At 40.0% G+C, this 14,138-nt stretch overlaps 1 long non-coding RNA gene across 2 annotated transcripts in view; it reads right to left on the reverse strand.

Annotated features, from left to right (window-relative positions):
* The window catches only part of LOC141372985 (uncharacterized), a 147,319-nt gene that overhangs the window by 9,183 nt on the left and 123,998 nt on the right, over positions 1-14,138 (reverse strand). The window contains exons 3-4 of one of the 2 annotated variants that reach the window (XR_012378557.1): positions 11,321-11,411; positions 6,006-6,194 (exon numbers count right to left, since the gene is read on the reverse strand). This is a non-coding gene — a long non-coding RNA (uncharacterized lncRNA). The remainder of the gene's footprint in view (positions 1-6,005; positions 6,195-11,320; positions 11,412-14,138) is intronic. The other variant, XR_012378556.1, reaches the window with a different exon arrangement.

A 14,138-nucleotide genomic window follows, 5' to 3' on the forward strand; every position in this document is an offset into this window, starting at 1 on the left:
CTATAAACAAACAAAATTCCCACAGCTTCTAAGTGCAAAGAAGAGAGAGGGAGGGGCTCTTGGCTTCATATTGGGTGGCTCACTATTGCACTATCAGTGACACTCACCCTTGAATCTTCAAGAGCTTGTGTTTTCAGACACAGAGTTTAGTCTTGTTTATCTTTTTAAAAAAATATATGCATCAGGTAGAAACCCTAAGGTCTCTTGTAAACATGTCACTGAAATATTCCCTGGTGATTTCTAGCAGCTATTTGTCCCCAGATATATTTTTTCACTAGCATTTTACCAGATTAATTGAAATGCTAAGCTGCATTTTTAGCTATCCTTGCATGCATTGTGAATTAATAAATCAATTTCTACTTTTTTAAAATTTTTTATTTATTTATTTGAGAGAATGAGAGAGAGAGAGAGAGAGAGAGAGAGAGCATGAGAGGGGGTTGGGTCAGAGGGAGATGCGGACTCCCCACCAAGCAGGGAGCCCGATGCGGGACTCGATCCTGGGACTCCAAGATCATGACCCGAGCCGAAGGCAGCCGCCTAACAAACTGAGCCACCCAGGCGCCCCTCAATTTCTACTTTTGACTTCATAAATCTATGTGAAATATTTGTATGTTTCTGGTCTTAGTTATATGAATTATAGAGATGAGAGATTATTAAACTATGATAAAGTACAATTATTTCAGTTTTGGCCATAAAGATTATTCCAAGGATAAATAGAGATTTCTTATAGGCTCTTACCATGTATACCTATGAAATAAAAATCTTTTCTGTTTTCAAATATGTTACTAAAGCCAAAACTGGATCTGTCATTTGTAGTTTTTGTAAATGTTTGATTTTTGTGGCATTTGTTTCAGACTGTGGTTCATGAAAAAGATATATTTTTTTCCAGGTAGAGAGGGGGGGCTTGATTACATTTTATTTCCCCCAAAGCTTTTTAGTCTCAGCAATAAGAATTCCATATTTTTCCAGCAAAATTTAAGATGTTTGACCTAAAAGAAGCTTCAGAGATTATCTGTATCAGTATTACTCAGAACCTAGGGGTTCCACAACCATGCCTGAAGACAGGGGCAAGAAAAAAAAGTCAAGGGTAGGCTGAGATGGGGAAGGGTGGGGATGGTCGTGCACTCTACTGAGCAGCTCCACTTCTGATCTGGTTTACATACTAGACGTCTGTGTAAGATTTCATTTGAAGAAAGATCCAAGTGCTACCAGGAGTATGAAAAATATTGCTAATAATAAAAAAGATGTGAAATCTAATGGTCAAATACCTAAATTTTTAAGCAGGGAAACAGGTTCAGAGAGAAGAAATGATTTGCTCAAAGTAACATAGCTGATTAAAAAAAAATGGCTCCATTAACGATTCGTAAAGCCTAAAAGGCTATGTTCAATTTAATTGACATTTATTAAAGGCCAACAAAATGTAAGGCACTTTGCTGGGCCTCCAGGGAATAAAAAATAATAATAATAACATATAGCCCAGGGTGGAAACCTCATAGAAAATGCTAAAACAAAAAACACTGAAGATCATCCAATCTAATATACTTGTTTTAGAGTTTGGCAGTCTTCTTAAAACCACATTTCAAGTAAATGGCAGAATCAGGACAGGAATCTGACTCTTTTTACCTCAGTTATAATACATTTTCCTCTATACCAGTATGCTCCAAATTTGGTTCATGAACACCTAGTCTCTTGGGAGAGACTTCATTTGAAAAATCCAACTGAACATTTGCATTTTAAAGGTTCTGAGAAGTCTTATAGTGAAAAAAAATGTGTTTGGATGACAGTTCCAAAAATTATTACCACAGAATAGTATTCACGTCATACATGTTTATATCCCAAAGAACACGACTGGAGAAATTCTGTACTATATACCTCTCCTTCCCTAGACTTTACTAGATTTGAAACTGAACTGTAGTAGAATCTTTCTTAAAAACCCACATTTCCATGGTTTACATAAAAATGGAGCTTGAGAAAATGTGATTTCACTGATAGATCCAATGGACTTTTTATATACACATATTGTGTTTGCATGTTACAGAAGACATTATGCACATATGTCCAAATAAGTGTGAATTAAGTGTAATATACAAAGTGCTAACAATGTATTGTTTTAGTTTTACTCTCAGTTCACACTTGTTCATATCCATCATGAGAAACTCAATGTGTATTTATTTTCTTCCTAAGTATAGCATATGTATATGATTCATTGGAAATGTTGAATTAATTTTAGTAAAATAAGGATTTGTGAATACATTCTCACCCTATTTTCAGAGATAAATTGACTTTTCTGTGAAATGAGAATCAACTTGTTTTTCTTATAAAACACCTATATCTTGGTGCATTTTGTTTTGATCAGAATGATAAAAGTAAAGAGGAATAAATAGCAAAATTTCCCCCAAAATTACCACAGAAGGTGCACCAAACCAAAACCATCCTGTAAATCTTGGGAAAACCTGTTCTTGTAAGATTTGCAGACCAATTTTTCAAGATCAAAAGTGTTTATATAGGTTCATAAAATCTTGGATCTTTTCCCAGACTAAAGTTCCAACACTTCTGAGGTTGGCTCATCACTAATATTTACACTATTTTTGACATTTCATGGGATGGACTCAGGAGTCTTTGTGATAGGCAGGCTTCTTAATATAATGGAGTGCCAGAACAATTTGCTGTGTGAGTAAGGCAGTCAGATGGCACTGGTCTTTTGCATCAGGAAGGAAATGATCTGTAGCTACCATGAGCTTGTTGTACTTTGTCAGCTTTGTTAGTTGAGAAACATCATTGGGGACCCATTAGTACATAGAGGGCCATGCTGCTCACCTGACAGACACTCCTTTCAAAATGATTTAAGTCCTGTGTTGAGGTGATATTCTTTCCTATAGTATAACATTTCCTTATAGAAAACTTTTAGAAACAGGCTCTCAAGTATGCTGATTCTCTTCATTCTTCATAAGACCTAACAGGGTGCCTTACACTTAGTAGGCCTTTATAATAAGAATTTTCAACAAATTCATGCATTTAGCAAGTTGGAACACATAAGATAAAGTAAATCCTGAGCTCTCTGGTAACATATCTCTAATGACCCATTTACCCACTGTGATTTATTTTTGTTTCCCGAAGTCTGGTCATTATGCTTCTAAAGGTTGCATAATTATTGTACTTTCATTGCCAACAGCAGTAATAGGATAAAGCCATATGTGCTCTTTTACCCACAAAATCAGGATTCTCCTCCAAAATCATCACTGTTACTTGCCGTTTTAAGAGATCCATTTCCCTGGATTATGAGGGATAGTACCTGCAACATTTATGCTCAAGGTTCTCTAATCTCAGAAGTTTTCCTGTGTGATCCGGTGTAGGAGACTCTGTTCGGTACAGCAGAGAGGGATGGGATAAGGATCCTGCTCTCAGAGAGCTTCAGTTTCATCCCAGAATCAAGACAAAGACAAATGCAGGCAGTAGCATTTAACAATGACCAGTTAGTGGTATCTGAAAGCGCTATGGTTGGACTACATGCTCATACTGACCAAAAAAGAGGATGGATAATCATGTGTTTCCATCCACCCTATACATACAACAGGAAAAATAAACAAGAAGACTATCTTCATTCAGTCGAGGCTCAGCACCTGTCACCCTGCTTCTTGCAACTCTGGCCTCACTGTCATTCTTCCTGAGGCATGTGTCTTTCTCCTCGGTCAACCTCGGCAGTGTCCAGGGCTTTACCCATTTCTTTTCCTATCCCAGCCTCACCTAACTCTTTACAGAAGCTTGAGCTTTCACTTCCCAGAGTTCCGCAGCAGCATTCAAAAGAGGCCAGTGTACTAGGAGAATAGATGTGAGTGCACCCATAACCCTAACCCTGCTGGGGTGCTCATCCCCCAGTTGGTCGCCATGACTACAAATGTGGTTGATGATTTACAGCTTGCAGTCCTGTGACACGGGCTGAGGCTATCTGCAAGGCAGCTCCCAGGCAACCTGGTGACAGTTCTCAGCAGTGAGACATTGAAGGTGGTAACCCAGAGCTAATCTTCTGGGAGTCCAGCCCTCGCAGAATATGTTCTGTGAGGCAAGGCTGCCAGTTGAAGGCAATAATTACAAGGGGCTGTCTAACTGCCATGACAATAGAAACTTAACCCAAGTGTTTTCAGGTAACTGCCAGCCCTGGGCCTGGCTGCCTTCCATGGGTCCCACAGCGCACGGCACTGTATGAAGTGGATGTTTTACAGCAAGTTACAGCAACACAGCTGTTTGCATTAGAACTTCACCCAGGTATGCCAGGCAGCTGTGCCAAAGCACGCCTTCCTGTTTCATTAATTCAACAACAACACATATAAAAAACCATTTGACCATGACCACGGTTTCAGTTGCTTGTCAAGAATTGGTTATTTAATTCATTTTAATAAAATGTTTCTGAGTACCAACTATGTGTTTGACCCCTGGAAATAAAGAAGGTACAGGCTATGACTCAAAGCCAGAGACATCACCCCAACCCTTAGGCAACATCTGATCTAGTATGAGGACACACACACACACACACCAATGTTATAATTCAATGATAGGTGCAAAATTAGAAATAAATATGAACAAAATGGTGATGCAGAAAAGAGGATGGTTATTTCCGACTAAGGTAGTCAGGAATGGCTTCTCAAAGGTGATGCTATTTGAACTGGACTTTGTAGGATAAATGGCAATTCTCTAGGTAGAAAAGACAGAGGAAACATCATCCACTAAAGTATGAAAAGGTGACAAATGATGGGAGAGAAATGAATAGATGCGAGGTATTTAGGGTAAATCTTGAGCAGATGAGTTTGGGTCAGCAGTTCCTGCTTACAGAGCCTTGGGTGCCAAGCTTGGAATGGCTCCCCATGCAGCATTCCTGGGGAGCCATTAAACGGTGTCATACAGGGTGTGACATGATCACGTTTATTTTCTAAAATCTCACTTTAGCAGCCCCTTCAAGGAGGAGACTCAAGAAAGCTGAGAGATTATTCCAATAGTCCAAGCAAGGGGAAGTGAGGGCCTGGCCTGAGGAAGGAAACATTCTGCTTGCTGGGCTCATAGAAATAGCCACAGTTCACCCATTCTTTCTGCAGCCAGACTTTTGGGTTTTGGTGTCATGATTTGTAGGTGAGTAAAGAGAACCACCATGTTCTTAGAAAGAAATGCTAATGGAAGAATACTAAAATGACAGAATTATAGGACATTAAAACTGAAAAATATCCTGAGATCTATTCCAACTCCTTCATTTTACCTATAAGTTAGTTGGCTATTTAATAGCAAATTTGAGGCTGGCAGCCAGGTCCCTAGCCAGTGAGACACTGGCTTGTTTTATAGGATATTTTTACGGGTTGAACTCTATCTACAAAAAGACACGTTTAAGTCTTAACCCCTAGTACCCGTGAACATGACCTTATTTAGAAATAGAGTCTCTATAGATATAATCAAGATGAGGTCATCAGAGTGGGCCCTAATCCAATATGATGGGTGTCCTTACAAGAAGTAGGAGGTAGACATGTGAAGACAGAGGGATGCAGGGAGAATGCCCATATGAACATGGAAACCAAGACTGAAGTTATTTGACTGCAAGCCAACAAAAGCCAAAGACTGATGGCGACCGCCGCAAGTTAGGAATGAGCCAGGAAGATTCTACCCAGAATCTCAGAGGGAAGATGACCCTGCCAGCACTTTGATTTCAGACCTTAGCCGTAACAACTATGAGAGAAAAAATTTCTCTTGTTTTAAGCTGCCTGTTTGTAGTACTTTGTATAGCAGCGCTAGGAAACTACTGCAGTTACTGTTCAAGTTTAAATGTTTTGTGTATGTATATCTCTGTGTGTGGAAAATCCCTCTCTGAAATAGCTTCAAAGAAATTGCCTAATGTAGAGCTACACTTAAAAAAATAAATAAATAAAACTCTCTAAGCATTACACACTATAAATCGATTTGGTTCAATGGTAAATCTCATTTTCACACAATAAGATTTTAGCAACTAAAATTTAAGTACAACTTACAAAGCGTTCTCATCCACTATCTCATTTAATCTTCGCATACGTCCTGAGAGGTAGGAACAATGAGAAAGTGGTTGATTGTCCCAAAGCTACCAAGTGATGGAGCCGAAGTCAAATTCCCATCTCCAAATTCTGTGTTCTTGCTTGCATTCTGCTCCATTAGTGGCTTGAACAGCTCCTCTCTGGTGAGAACTGATAATAGGAAAGATGTTAGGGTTCGAAGCCAAGAAAGAATTCTTGAGACATCTTTGGTGCAAAAAGGTGGTTTTATTAAAGCATGGGGACAGGACCCACGGGCCGAAAGACCTGCACTGGGGTCAGGAAGGGGTGGCCCATCATATACTTTCAAGTTGGCATGGGGTTAGGGATCATGTAAGCCTCCCAGGTATTTTGGAAACAAGGTCTCCAGGATCCTGAGGGGGCTAGCTATTGTTGGGAAAATGTCATTTATTACTGTTTAGTAAAAACCCAGTCATGAGACACTTCAGATGGATATCGGTGGGTCATATGCTTGGAGGATGACTGCCAACATTTATCTTGGAGGGTAGAGATAAAAGAAGTTTCCAAAGGAATTTTTATATGTCAGAGTAGACTTACAGGATCCTGGGGGTCGAGGTAAGATTGTCTTTTGCCCTTAGCAAAGAACTAACATCCAGGCAGTTGAGTCCCTAGAGGAAGGTCACTCTGCCTGTTTCAAGGACTTGTCAATGGGCTGTAGGTAGTGAGGAAATTTAATAGTTTTTCTTCTGCCTTTGTTTCCCACATCAAGAACCATTCAGGATAAGCTGGGGTTATGGATAAGGAAGATCTCTGCACCAAGACTGCTTGCATATGTACTCAAGAAGAGTCGACTTGAGGTACTAGCAAGCAGTTCTATTTCTAGGAAAGAAGTGCGACCGATATAATGTAACACTGTAAGCAGTCTAACTTTATCCCAACAAACATTTATATTCAGAGTGTTTGGAAGTAGAGAAAAAGCCTATAGGATGACATGGTATTGCATCTCCTCCTTAGCTGTATCCTGAGTCCCAAGAAATAAGCTTTCCTTATAAAAAGGACACTTACAGCCTTGGAAACCAGAACCAATTCTGCTTCTCTTAGACAAACTAGGTCTACTCTTATCTCAAGCATCATACTATAATTCTCCATCTCAATTCTCACTGTGAGATCTTCTATGGTTGGCAAGAAAAATCATGTCTTGGTCAAGTGACACAGTTCAGGTTACGATTTGGAGTTTTTGTTCACTTATTTGTTTGTTTTTGAGACACTGGACATCTTGTGTATTTGCAGGGAGACAAATAAGTGACCAACAATTAAACTTCTGGAAAATGGATGTGATGTGTGGACCCCAAGATGTCATTTATCAGAAATTGGCTAACAGTACTATGTCAGTTACAGCCATTCTGCATCTGGCCTCATGTGGAAGGAGGAGAGGGGGAGAAGGAAGAGGAAGGAAGCCTCTTCACTTGTATAGGTCAATAAAAGACAACGGTTTTCTAATAGCAACCCTGTGGCTCTTTATTTAAGTAACAGCAAAGTGACATCCGTCTCAGCCAGGAGGAAACCTTTGCTCAGCACCCGTGAAGTACCGCATTCTAAGAAATCACAGTGCTTAGGGTCATTCTCTACTTGTTTTATGTCCTAAAAGTTCTTAAAAGTCAAGGATAGTGACTCAGAAATAAACCTCAGCCTTTCATCTTTCTGACTGGGCTGAAGGCAACTTCATGACCAATCCCCCATCCAGATCATAAGCATATGTAATGCTTGGTCTCAGGACAGGTACCAGAAACACAGCCAGTAACGTCAGTCCCCACATCTGAGTTAAAGTCCTCCACTGGGGCTGGGGCTCTGGGTGTGTGCAAGGGCTTGGTGTGCACTCTATACACAGCTTGAATTACAGCTTTGAATGGACTATCACATGCTCACACAGCCTCACATAGCCCCTTCATCCACTCACACTCTTCACAAAAATCAGGCCAATTATGTTACACTATAATCCAGAGGAACATTCGAATTCTTCAGTTATACTGGAATGTCATGTAGCCGTCATTATTTTAAACAAAGAAGTCACAAGCTGCATATTGGAGGTCTTTTTCCTTCTTTTTTTTTTTCCTTTGTAACAGAATTTTCATTTTAATATTTATTATAATAGGACTTGGATTTGCCCTATAGCTTCTGAAGTAAAAACTGCCATTCCCCACCCAATATCCCCACAGGCTTGCAAATGTTTATAAAGATTTTACTCAAAAGTTCCAAAGGAGGTTGAGAAGAGTTTCCTATGGATAATTGAGACTCAACAACTAAACCCAACAGGTTTCATGTGGAAAGATTTTTGTGGCTTCAAGAGTTAAAACACCAGGACCCCCACCTCTACCTCTTATCTGCCACTTTCCAGATGAGAAACTCAGAGCCCCTCACCATGCTCAGGGCTAGAAGGAGCTGTCCTGGAACGTCTGCCCACAGCTGCCCCAGCAGCACCACACACAGCTTTGGACTTTTCGCCCCCCGTTAGTTGCTTTGCCCAGATTTCCAGGAGATGGGCAAGCCTGCCTGCCTCCCCGCGCTGCCCCAGGGCTGTGAGTGACCTCCCAGAAGCACAAAGCAACTTGGCAGGGCAGTTGCTGTGAGGTCCGGGACTCCCCCAGCACTGAAGCGGTTAACTTGTAGGAAGACCCAGAGAAAGAAAAACAGACTAAGAACTGCCTTGTGGGGAGGAGGGCTAGAAAACGAGGCTGTTGCTGTTGTTTTCATTGTGTGCACTCTAATCAGGGAGGGTAAGAACAATGATGCATGTAATGCTGATTTTGGAACGTGTCCATGCAGCTTTTCCCAGGCTAGACAGCCTTGGGAACCAGTGATAGAGTGGCACACCAGGGGCACAGCCTCCATCACCAAGCCCAGGGCAGGGCAGCCTTTTCTGTGGATAAAATATGTGAGGGATGACAAGAATCTTCCCAGCATGGGAAGTGGCAGGAATGACAAAAAAAAAAAAAAAAATACACAACAGGGGAAACCTGTGAGGGTTTTGCCTCTCAAAGTCCGGCCAGGCTGAGGGGACGTGATCATCGAAAGATTGGAGACTTCTCCTTCTACCCAGCCCATTCTATTTTTCTTTTTTGTTTGTTTGTTACTTTTTTTGCATTCAACTTGCCCTCCCTTTTTTCCCCACTCCCCTCCCCCCAACTCCCTCCACCACACTTTGAAGCCTAGATGAAAGGCTGTGTTGTGGCTGCTGGCCCGAGCAAGCGCAGGGGGACGGCTGAAGTGTGCTTTAGTTTAAGATGCTGTACTTTTCTCCCAAGGAAAAGGGGGAAAATCAGCTTGAAACAATACATTGCTTTTTGCTGGAGAGCAGACTTTATGTATCTAGGACTCCAACATGGTCCTAATTTTTCAAAGCTTTTGTCTTCAAGGATAAGGGAATAGCTAAAATGTGGCATCCTCCCTCAAAGTGAATGCATATAACTGCAAGGGCTTTGGAGTGGTATTGTTTAATAAAATAAAACAAGAAAGAGGCAAAAATCAGGCTTTTTGGTATTGACACAACCGCACATCGTAACTTTCTCGAGTGTTGATGAACAGCTCCTTTATGTTGAAGTAGCACATTCAAGCTAGGCTGTACTAAATAATTTTGAAGGCATGACTTCCATAATTTACTTAGTTACTAGCTTACCAGATTTAGCAAATAAAGATTCAGGACACCCACTTAAATCTGAATTTCAGCTAAACAATGATAAATTTTTAGTATAAATATATGCCGTGCAGTCTTTGGGATTAAACTTATGCTAAGAATGTACTTGCTGTTTATCTGAAATTCCAATTTAACTGGGTGTTCTATATTATATCTGACAACTGTACTCATCATGATGTTTTCAAATCAACTCAGCCTCTTAAAATTATGTTAAAATGTTTTTTAGGAGCCCTGTTACAACATGAATTTGAGATTCACCAATTTGCACATAGGAATATTCAAAATATTGTTGTCACTACAACACAGACTGCCTACAGTAAGCCCTTTCCATGCCCCTGCCCACCCCCCGCTAAAAACACGCACATATACACAGCACCCCTCACTCCCCAACTCTCACCGGTCCCCCAAACACACATACTCACATACCCATAGGGGTTTTAAAAGGATTTTATGTATGTATTTTTCCTTCAAAGGAAGGATTGGCTAATATGTTACTTAGAGCAATAGGTCAGTATTTATAATCAACTCCTTGCATGGAAAGTGCATATAGCTCCCACTTGGCCATTACTTAAAACTGCAGCTGCTTTGTCAAATAGCAATAGCTCATGAGATCTAAATGAGGCATAATTATTTTTGGTTAAAAATTTTTCCTCAATTTATCTACTTAATGCCCTGAAACATGGTTTTATTATTTCATGTTTACTTAAAAAAAAAAAACAAAACAAACCCATGCGCTCATAGACATGAAGTCAACCCAAAGGAACTCCTTGGAAAACTCCACTGACCTGTCCTGTATGCTATGTCTGCAAACACCTCGTGTCCACTCTTGTTCATGTGATCTTGTGTTCACTTGAACTTGGACAAAGTTGAAGCCCTGGTATTTTTGCCTCTCATAGCTGCTATCTCTGAACATGACCTGTGAGGTTGGTGAGCTTCCAATATGTCGGGACTGAAGAGGGGGCTATAGAAAGATTAAGAATGTATGGAAGATGGTGCTAGGGGAGAAGATTCAGAGAAGATTGAAGTCTCCATATATGTGAAATTTAAATTGTACATTTAGGGGCTCCTGGGTGGCTCAGTCTATTGAGCGGCTGACTCTTGATTCTTAGTTTTGGCTCAGGGCATGAAATCAGGGTTCTGGGATCAAGCTTTGCCCCGCCACCTTGCCCCTCCATGCTCAGTGGGGAGTCTGCTTGAGGATTCTTTTTCTCCCTTTCCTTCTACCCCTTCCCCCTCCCCTCCTTGCACACATGCACACTCTCTCTCTCAAATAAATAAACCTTTAAAAATAAATAAATAAATTGTTCATTTAAAACTATTGCCTTTTAAGTGAATGTTGAAATTTGCATTTAAACCTGTATCTGGAAGATTGTAGAGTATCATCTAGAGAGTCACACCTCTTTTAATAACCATTTTCCTCCCTACCAAAACTATTTTTTTGATTAGGCAAAAGATTATCTTGTTAGAAACGTGTTTCCTTTTCATCAGTTTTTTCAGTGTAAGCTCACTTCTGCTTCCTCTTACATCAGCACCAGAAAACGAATTATTAGAAAATCTTTGAACACCAGTCTACTTTTCAAGAAAACTAACAAGTTTTCAATTTGAGGAGATACTTAAACCTACATACCTTTTACACAAACGTCAATAGTGTTCACGATGTTTCGTCATCCAATTTTCCAAACATAGTCAAGGCGACCTCTTTGAGTTCGAAAATTTCTCTATAAGAAGAAGAATGGGAAAAAATGTAGTTAGTCACCTCCTTACCCCACTATTCACCACTCATCTGTGCTCAATCCCATCTCCACCCCTCTGCTTATACAGAATGATAACACGTTTCCCAAATAAATCCATGTCAATGTTTAGCTGGTGAAGTAGCATGATGACTAAAGAGTCTGGAGAACTTGGTCTAATTTCAGCTCTGATACTAATAACTCTATAAACTTGGACAAGTCTATTCTCCATTCCTAGCCAAAAGACTGAGAAATAATAAGACACTAAATTTCTTCGAAGAACAAGAATGTAAAACCAGATGCTCAAAAATGTCTTTTTTTTTTTTTTTTAAGATTTGTTTATTTTTTAGAGAGAGAGCACAAGCAGGGTAAGGGGAAGACAGAGAGGGAAAGAAAGAGAATCCCAAGCAGACTCCCCAACGCAGGGCTCAATCTCCTGACCCTGAGATCATGACCTGAGCTGAAACCAAGAGTCAGACGCTTAACCAACTGGAGCCACCTAGGCACCCTTCAAAAATGTCTTCTTATTCTGAAATTCTGATTCTATACCCATTTCTATTAATAAAGCCTACTTTCTCCTTTATGTATCACAAGTCAATGAACATGCCAGTTAGTTGCACTTAATTAAACATATTTTTAAGGACTTAGTTTAACTTTTTTTTATGGTTATGGCTTATTTTTGGAAAACTTACACCCAAACAGAATACACTTTTGAACAGAATCACAAAGAAGCACATGTAGAGGACTGAAATTGTCAATTCTTACATCTACAAATCCTCCACTTTGGGGAATTAGAATTTGTAAAATATTGTATTTTGGCCACTGATTTTTCAAATGAGGATAATGTAGGCATATAAATGAGTATCTATTTGTTCAGATGGTGTGCCCATTTGTGGGCATCACAAATTTGAGGATTTTAGTTGCATTAGAATACAGACAGACATCCAGAGAAACCAAATTTTTAAGAGAGCAAACGACACTCTCATTGCTTTCAGAAGACTAATCAAATATAAAAGGACTTGGATCAATTATAGGATTGATATGGCATGTGGCAGATGCTGTTCTTTTAGGAAAAAAATGCAAAATATGGAGAGCAGGAACCAGGAACCAATCAAGGGAATATCTGAAAAATGAAACAAACATCTAGTTTGCTGATCAGAACCAGGACCCAAGGATTATTGTGAAGGGATCATTGAAATCATCGGTCTTGTCTAGGGAGAGTAAAATTGACAACCTAGATAAAGGGATAGAGGGAGAAACTGTATAACAAAAGTATTCTGAGGGAACTGTTAGAGCCCTGATGTCCTTTCTCCAGGACCACAAGCCTCCAGGACCAGCTTGCTTCTCCCTGCAGGTCTGTGGCGAATGGCATCGGCCATGTTCCTGTCAGCTCTTCCCAAATTTAGACTTCAGCGATCCGGAGGCAGAGTGACATCCACATAGGGAATTGATTGCTTCCTCTGGTCCTGTAGATCTGCTCCTTTCCTGACATATCATTCCAAAGGTCTTTTATAATAAGATCACTTAAAACATCACATACAAAGTTATGATGCATGACTTCACTGTTTCCAGAACTTCATTGGGATTAAAGCTTTTACCTATTTATGTATTTTACCTAAATATATGTTTGGGGGAAAAAACCAAGTTTTTATATAGCATATGCAATTTAATTTAGGCTTGTTTTGTTATTTTGTTCATTATTTTAAGACTTAATCATGTCCTTGGGGCCCCTGGCTGGCTCAGTTGGTGGAGCGTGCGACTCTTCATCTTGGGGTTGTGAGTTCAAGCCCCGCATTGGGTGTGGAGATTACTTAAGAATAAAACCTTTAAAAAAAAAAAGAATTAATCGTGTCCTCTAAAATATAAATATAAACCAAGAGCCTGTTTATAACTGGCTCTCTCTCCAACATGAAGTTTCCTACACTGAAAGCTAAAACTACTTTTCATACATCCTTCTTTAATTGGGCTGAATTATTATTTAAGTTGGCTTCTTATTGCCAATCATCTTTCAATATACAGAAAATTCAGTCAACATTTCACCTAAGATGGCTATAAAAAGTCTATTTATGGGCCCACTTCTGCACTCATTTCATGTTAGAAACTTAGAACTCTGTTTTAAAGACACATGAAAAAGTGCTCAACATCACTCAGCATCGGGGAAATCCAAATCAAAACCTCAGTGAGATACCACCTCACACTAGTCAGAATGGCTAAAATTAACAAGTCAGGAAACGACAGATGTTGGCGGGGATGCGGAGAAAGGGGAACCCTCCTACACTGTTGGTGGGAATGCAAGCTGATGCAGCCACTCTGGAAAACAGTATGGAGGTTCCTCAAAAAGTTGAAAATAGAGCTATCGTATGACCCAGCAATTGCACTACTTGGTATTTACCCCAAAGATACAAAGGTAGTGATCCAAAAAGCTACGTGCACCCCAATGTTTATAGCAGCAATGTCCACGGTAGCCAATCCATGGAAAGAGCCAAGATGTTCATCAACAGATGAATGGATAAAGAAGATGTGGTATACATATACAATGGAATATTATACAGCCATCAAAACCCCCCCCGACATCTTGCCATTTGTGACGACATGGATGGAACTGGAGGGTATTATGCTAAGCAAAATAAGCCAATCAGAGAAGGACATGCATCATATGATCTCACTGATATGAGGAATTCTTAATCTCAGGAAACAAACTGAGGGTTGCTGGAG

The sequence above is a fragment of the Callorhinus ursinus genome, unplaced genomic scaffold (genome assembly GCF_003265705.2).
Source record: "Callorhinus ursinus isolate GAN/ISIS: 27379988/994484 unplaced genomic scaffold, GSC_fseal_2.0 scaffold6, whole genome shotgun sequence".
Lineage (NCBI taxonomy): Eukaryota > Metazoa > Chordata > Mammalia > Carnivora > Otariidae > Callorhinus > Callorhinus ursinus.